This window comes from Egretta garzetta, unplaced genomic scaffold, assembly GCF_000687185.1.
Source record: "Egretta garzetta isolate BGI_Z169 unplaced genomic scaffold, ASM68718v1 scaffold360, whole genome shotgun sequence".
NCBI classification, from domain to species: Eukaryota; Metazoa; Chordata; class Aves; order Pelecaniformes; family Ardeidae; genus Egretta; species Egretta garzetta.
In genome coordinates this window covers 1,990,256-1,998,643 of record NW_009258261.1, presented here as the reverse complement: position 1 = coordinate 1,998,643, position 8,388 = coordinate 1,990,256, and positions in this window count along the sequence as shown.

The window sequence follows — 8,388 nt, the reverse complement described above, 5'->3', positions numbered from 1 at the left end:
GCTGAGAGATAGTGCTAGATGACAGGAACAAGGAGCAGTCTCTGCATGGTGAATTTTTGTCCCTCTGATCATATCCCAGGTGGGAAGGGCAAATTTGGGCAGCTACTGGGATCAATTCACAGCCTTCAGTGCAAGGGATTTGCTGGCACCAGCTTTTGGACTGTGCAAGTCTGTCCTTTGCTCACTTCTTGGCCCAATGTAGCTGTGTATCTTCTGAAGCAGGCATCAATGCCTGTCACCAGGGGCAGATGGCCCTGATTTGGACCTGTCTGTGCTGCTTCAACATGCAGTTCCTGACCATTTTAAGGCAGAAAGGGCAGATTTGGCTGTGCACTGGTTTTAGGGTTTGCCCTACCCATGACATTTCAGCTACCCATCTCTTAAAGACTTGGCTGTTGTAGTTGAACCCAAAGTGTTTGGTTCAGGGTTTGGGTTTTTTTTGTTGCCTTTAGCAGTCTTTATGATCCATTTTCCTGCAGGCCATGTAGCATGGATACCCTGAGGCATGGTAAATGTAGGATGTAAGCAGGACCACAGGGTGTAAGTAGGACTGCAATGACCCAGCTAGAGTATTCAGCTGGTGAGTGTTTAGAGGTCCTGCAAGATCATAGAATCATAGAATGGTTTGGGTTGGAAGGGACCCCTAGAGGTCATCTAGTCCAACCCCCCTGCAGTGAGCAGGGACACTGCTAACTAGATCAGGTTGCTCAGAGCCCCGTCCAACCTGGTGTTGAATTTTTCCAGGGATGGGGCCTCCACTACCTCTCTGTGCAACCTGTTCCAGTGTTTTACCACCCTCATTGTAAAGAATTTCATCCTTATATCTAGTCTAAACCTACCCTGGTTTAGTTTAAAACCATTACCCCTTGTCCTGTCACAAGATGCTGGAGGTGATCAAATGGTTCCCCAATGCCAAACAGCTTCTTCCCCCAAAGCTCATTGTGCAGCCCCTCTGACCCTGTATGACACCTCTAGTTCTCCACAATGAGATGGTTTAGCTGGCACAAAGCTCACCTGCTGTGGGGGAAGAAAAGTCAGTCTGGTGGTCCTGCACCCTGAATTGGCTCAACCAAGGGGCTTGGGGAATACTGTGGGTGCAAGGAACAGGTTGAGGCTGATGGTTTTGATGGCAGGCAGCTGTGAAATGGCACCCAACAGCCCAGGGACCATGATGGGGCTGAAATGCAGCCATGAATACCTCACCTTCATGTTATCCTGAGCTTGGACCTGCCTGAGACAAACGTGAGGGTACAGTTCTCTGCCAGCATCTCTTGTTACACTATCCCTGTTTAAAACTGGGATGGATTTCCAACTGGGACCATCCCCATGGTATCTTTGGACCTTTAACTCCTTATGACTCATATTTCCCTTCTGTGCTATGCATGAATGGCACAGAGACTAGCACCAGCCCTGGTATTGCAATACACATGGAGGGGAGGTATATACACCCCTATAAACTTCACAGTAGCTCTCAGTGATGGGAGATCCCACCCACTACGAAGCATTAGACCTGCTACTTGTTTAAAAAAATTTAGAAGTCAAGTATTTTTTTTACTCCCCCTTGCCAGTTTTGGTTGAAAATTACCTGGGCACTCAAAGAGACATCACTGTGTTATCTCCCTATTGAAGGAGTATCTTTTCTCCCGACATTAGGGTTAAACTTTGCTTTGAGTGATGTGCTCCTACTAATATAGGTGGGGGTCTCTTACACAGAAGCTCTTTTAAGGGGCATTAAGAGTTGTAAATAGAGCTTTCATTCATTTCTGAAGCCTTCTTTATACTGAAGCCCATGAATCATGCCAGCCGATGCCAGCTCGAGCTCTGATGGCCAAAGGCTTCAGTGCTCCACTTAAAGCTCTGCAGGGAAAATCTCATAGATTTTTAAGTTTTACCTCATTAACATAAATTTTCACAAGATTTTAGATAGATTTGATATTTATGTAGATACAAAACATATCTTCTGATCCAGTCACAGTTTTGGACTTCAGATCTAGTCTGGCATTTTTAACTGTGGCTCATAGACTTCTGGATGCTCTACTTAGGGCAAGATTTCAAAGGGAATATTTTTCCCAGCATCTCTCAATGCTAACAGGGAGTTCCCAGCAGGGATACTCCAAGGATATTTTGCATTTTTGTGCTGCTTCATGTCTGGTTTTGTTGCCTTTCAGCCCTCAGTAGTTCCTCAAGTTTGTGATTACAGTCTCATTTAACATCCTTTGCTATGGAAACTTGTATTATTGCCAGGTAACAGCTAAGCAAATGCCAATGCAGAGTCTAAGAGTGGGAGGGCAGCATCATGAGACACAAAGTTTATGAGGGAAGTGGAAGGTGGAATTCCTTTCATGTAAACCCAAAAACCTGCATCGGTACTTTCATTATATCAAATTTCTTTCCATGCTCCCCTCAGCCTTTCTCAGGTTCCTATGGTTTTGCACTTCTATAAAGCTAAGTATCTAAATATTTTCTTCATTTATCCAAGAAATGAAAGGATTTTCTAAAAGAATAATGAGGATATTGTAAAGGAAACAAAGCCTGTTTTGCCAATGCTATCCTCTTCATCAAAACTTGGTAGATGGGGATTGAAAGGGAGGGGGGAAAGGGAGGAAGGGAAGACATATGTATTGCCTGAGCAATGGTCTTGCAAGAACCATGTAGCTGTTTTAACTTCTGTAAAATGAAACACGCTGTGCTCTAAAATGACAGTATTTCTTTCTGATCTATGGGAAGTTGCTGTTATTTAGTAACTCCAGGTTCCCCTGGTGGTGAGTTGCTATTAAATAATGTGAGTCATGGAAATTACAGCTCTGTGGAGATCCAGTTCTGGTGCCTAGCTCCCATGTCCCCACGTGGTACCTACTGACTAAACACTCCTCGCTACCTAAAGCGACTGATTTACAGCAATAGAGTACTGGTAGGTGGAAGGGCTGTTCCAGAGAGCAGCTGTTCCTTAGACTCAGTGATAGATCCCACCAAAATGTTAAATATAGCATTGCTCTAATTTGTGATTTAAAAGGTCAAATGGAGGTGAAAGCACCTGCTTGGCACTTCTAAGCTACAGAAGTGCATGGTTTGGCTGTGACAGTTTTGCCATAGTAGGCACAAACACTTAACGCACTAGGGAGGGTGAGGGTCTGGCTTGCTTTCTGAACCACATTGTGGCACTGGAAAGAAAATCACAGACTTCCATGTGGCCCAAGTAGGAACTGGTCAGCCTCTCCCGGCTTCAAGTGACTTGGGCTGTGGTGTGTGTATCAAAACTCCAGCTAGAGAAACAAACAAGTGCTTCCCACCATAGGATAAATGAAGAATGAAAGGTACACTAGAAGAAACCATAGTACAAAAGTAAAACTGGATAATGTATAGAAACCATTCCATGCCTTGCTTTTTGCATTAATAATATAAAAACGCTATGCTCAGTTTAAGCACAAGCTTCAGCAGTGACTGGGAGGCCTAAGTGCAGTTACTTCAGTCTCTTAAGTTACTGGTTACTTCTTTATTGGTCTTCAAAAATACATTACAAATCTCTTGCCTTGCTTGCCTGTACTGATGCTGCTATTTGGAATGAACTCTTGGCTTGAATCTTTCAGACTTGCACTGAAAATTGCAATGAGCAGCACCTGCCCTCTGATGCTGAGCCCTGAGTAACCCAGGTCAGAAGAAATGGACTATATGGAGTTCCTGGGGCATAACCAGGCCTTTTTGGTTTTCTGTTTGCTGTAGTTGGAGCATAGTGTTTCCCTTACAGAGAGTCATTATTGATGTTGTGATCATGCATCAGAAGCCCTACTGTATACTGTTTTTCCTTGAGATGATTAGCAAAAAGCTGCTAAGCTTACATTTCTGAGGTTGAAAATACATATATTAATTATATGTAGAAGTTCATCTACTCTAATAGACACTTGAAAAGCTGCAAACTTTCCTCAAAAATGTCTGCATTCCAAAAATTCAGCATTTCTTGTCAGTTCAGTCATCATGAGACTTGGAAACATTTGACTTCAGTATTCTGGGTTGGGGTACAAAAGCCTTGCAGTGCAAAGCCACCATGACTGGCAGCGTGGTAACCAGCATAACTTCCAGGCAGAATTTTGGTGCAGAAGAGGTAGAAGGCTGCTTGTCTTCTCCACCTAGAAAGGAGATTTGTGTGAAGCTGGGCACTTGGGATCCAGGATGGTTGTCTCCACTGGGAGGAAAAATTGGTAGTAGCAATTCCCTAGGCTAAGGAGCCAAGCACTGCAGTTAGCCATGCTTCATCCAAGCCATTGCTGTGTAAGCTTGGATGGTGTGCAGAAGAGGGTCATGCCCATGCAAAGGCAAGACTGTGTATAGATGGAGTGCCCCTTGAAGGGTCTTGAGATGGGGGTGATGAGAAACTGGCAGTGGAGACAGGAGAGAAAGTCAGTGCAAGTGGCTTGTGTCATGTGGAGAAGAGGTGGCCAGCGCTCGGAGGTCACTGCAGCTGGTAGCTTGTTTCCATCAGCAAATTCCAATTTTTTGCAGGAGAATAAAAGGTTCTCCCTGCTCCTCTGCTTTATAGGGGGAAAAGTTGAACATTTCAAGTTATATTTGAAAGTACAAGAGGAATATCTGCTGGCCTGTTGTTGTAACGTAGCCCTGAAACTTGTGCCAAATTCTACCTACTGCAACCTGGTTTAAAAAGTGCTGAGAGGCCAGGACTCTCAGATTTCATCACCCCTGGAAAAGAGGTCTCCGCCTGAGGAATCAGCTCTGTTCCCAGAGTAATGTGAGCCAGTGACTGAGTCACTTCAGCTTTGGTGGTTTTTTTGCTATTAATTTGTTTTTTCAATTAGAGGTCTCTGTTCCCATGCCTGTCCAGGCCTAACGCTGTGATCCAGTCAGCAGAATATGAACTGGTGCAATACAACCACGGACAAAACAGCATGCAGCACTGAGAAATGCCAGCATCAAAAACCTCCGAGTAAGTAGGCATACAGAGGGCATCACGCAATCTCTTAAAAACAGCTAATCTAAAAATAACAGATTAGGGAGGGAGCTCTCCTGAAAAGCAGTTAAGGAGCTTACGTGTGGAGACTAAGAACAAAAAGCAGTGCTCTATCTGGAATGTATCTGTGCTTTTAGGCAATAAATACGCCATAGGCCAGAGGGCAGGGCCTCTTCTGTATCTGTTCGTATGCAGAGCCTAAGGCAGTCTTAGTCCAATGCTTTTACCCAAGGAATTCAAGGCTGTCTCCAGCTGACTCAGGATCATGGTGTATGAAATCGTATTCCAGCAGGGCAAAGGTCTTGTGGGGTTCTCTTGCCTCAGCCCAAGCCCAAAGCTTTCATTTTCCTTCTCCCGAGGTGTGTCAGCACTGGGAGTGGAAAAGCAGGCTGGGCAGCAGTGGGTATGTGCCAGCCCTGGAAGCTGTGTGGCTCTTCCTGCTCCAAACACTTCCCTCCTGTCCAGGTATTACAGGATGGGCTCTCTGTAGTAACTGGAGGCCATGAACAAATGCAACTAGAAGGATACCAGATATACTAGCATAAAGGCAGCAACACTAGCATAAAGCCAGCAACAAGGATCCAATCCCTTTAAAGAAAAAAACACTGCTGGCTTAAATCTTTTGGTTGTAGTGGAGGTTTTTCGACCTGTGAGGATTGAAGCTGGAGGTGAGTGTGACAGCTTGGTGATCCTTCTGAAGTGGTCATGTAGATTGATTGCACGATAGCATGTTCTCAGTGTTGGTGACACTGGATCAGGGTAGCTCATGTGAGCACTCGCAAGCAAGCTGAAGGCTGCCACAGAGCAAGGGGAATATCAGTTTATGCATTAATGTATCACTCTGACAGGTTTAGCTTTGCATACTAATCACCAGGCAGGGGGACAATTTCCACTGCACTTCTACACTGCTGACAGCTCAGAAGAGGAAGGCCCCAAACCACTCTCCTACTGCCGAGTAGCCCAAAGCAAAAAGGTGGCAGTGAAGAGAAGCCTTTCCTTTCCTCCTGGTGTAACTGCTAGGCTGGGCCTCCCAGGGAAACCAGCAGGACCCTGAGCATTTCACAGCTCAGGAAAGAGCCCTGCCCTGCCCAGGTCAAGTACGGAGAAGAGCTGGAAGCCAACAGCTCCCTAAGCATTTTCTTGCCACTTTCCATCTGCAGCACATCTCTGCAGAGGGAGCTCAACAGTGCCCCTTTCATGTAGGGGCACTGATACACACCTGGCTTCTGATGGGCTTTCATCCTTTAGCTGTGACTCAGCCAGAGTGCAGGCACTAGAAGTGGACATTTCTTGAATGGACCTTAGCAGAGGGCCAGAATTTAGCAGCCATAACCTCATAAAAATAAATTATGGGGAAAAGGGTGACTACGCCAAAAAAACCCCAAAAGCCCCAACCCACCCCACCATAATGTATGGAGCAGGTAATAAGACTGTCATATCAAATCAAGATACACTGAACAGGATCAGAATGGACCCTCCATTTTAAGTTATAAAGATGTTCTCCTAGAACTGATGTATGAAATTAATACCAAAGCCATTGTCAATCCTATGCCTTATGAATGAGAACTCAGTTAAAATAAAATGATACGCTGACAACTACAAAAACTAGTTAGAAGCCCCCTGAAGCAATACAGTGGAGAGAACTGCTGGAGGAACAGGTAACACTGTGTGTGAGCACAGGGTGATTTCCTTCCAGCACTCCGTGTTCTCTGGCTTTCAGTTTCACTCTATTCATCATAACTCCACTTGCAGGACACCAGCCTTTTAGATGAAAGACATGACGCTTCTCTTTATTTTGAGCCTGGATTCTAGGAGAAACAAAGCCAATGTGGATGTCCTCATCTCAAGTTCCTTTTGAACTCTTTGATCAAATCTGATAGATCGGTAATGATATCGGAGCTGATGTGCTTGCTGTAACAAAAGTCTGTTACTAGACAGGGGAGAGACCCCAACAGTGTAGAAAGCCAGCAGAGGTGGCTCAGCTCATAAGCACTGGAGGACTTCTAGTGGAGAGCAGTGCATGAATACTGCAGTTGACACTTCTTGCTGGACCTCTGTACTATATCTGGAAAAACTGGAAAATCCAGGTGAGAAGCCAGACTTTATATCCCCAACATTCATGTTTTCAAGCCTTTGCCACAGAAAACTACTTTTTGAAGAGCAAGTGAGTTTCTCCTGAAATCGCAAAATTCCAAGACATGGTATTAATACATGAACTGGCTACTGTGATTTCATGTTGATTTAGAAGTGGCACCTTAAAAAGTCACATACAGCTGGCAGACCCACAGCAACAGATTCCTGGGAGGGGGAAAAAACCCCATCAATTTACTGGCATGTGGTACAGCAGAAATAACATTTGGTCTTTGAAACTGCCCGTATCTAACGGTGTTGACTGCAGCAAGCAAAAGGCTTAAACTCTTAGTTGCTGATGGAAGCAAAAAGCATTACTTGTTTTATGGCCAGGGAAGAGAAGGACAAGAATTTTTTTGATGCCTGGCTGACCCACTTTTTGCAATGCAGACCACTTGCTGTTTGTAACCTTAACCTGTCTTGAAGAGAAGTTCAGTCACCGGATTAGTTTATGGGGTTGGAGTAACTTGGTAGATGCCTACTTGACCGTGCATGAGAAAGACAAGCAGGATGGCTTATATGTTGACCTCAGTGTTAACCAGGAACCTGAATCAGCAGTTAAGTGCTGATAATTTAGTCCAAACACTGCAAGGCATTAGCTGCACAGTTACCACTGTTTGGAGGTAGTGATGACAAGGAGGGGTATTTCAATGTAAGTGATACTGACCCTTTAGAGGGAGGTTTGCTGGTTTGAACAATTGCCTTTGATGTGGCAAAACATGAAACACACAATGACTTTTTATGCAGTCCTGGAAACTTAACTGCAGCAGATCTGTGGGGACTGGTAATACCCTTCATCTGATCAGCTAACACAGCTGGACAAATCAATGAGTTTTAGGGCAACCAAACGTTTTATTTTGGGGTTGCACAGGTATGGCTTGTTTTTTTCCCAGGTAACCCCATGGGTTCAAAGAGCTGCTTCTCAGATTGGCTTGCCTGAAGCCTGAAAACACTTGTTCCTGGGGCAACCGCAAGAGGCTTTTCCAGAGCAAAGGCCACTAAAGCACTGTCTGCAGGGCTTGAGGGAACTTCAGAACGGGAATCCAGCACAGCCTGGTCCTCCATCTGTTTTAGTAAAAGTCTCTAGAGCTGGAAAGTAAAATGCATGCAAATAATAGATTGAAATATACTGATATTCTTTCCTGCTTTCACTTTTGAGAACAAGGGGCTAGTTCGTTCTGAGGAAGTGAACTCGAAACACTTAAATATGCAGACTACAAACTTTGGCTTAATCATTTCTATTGAACACCACAACAACCTTTGTATAATTCAACAGTGAGAAAATCAACCTTATTCAT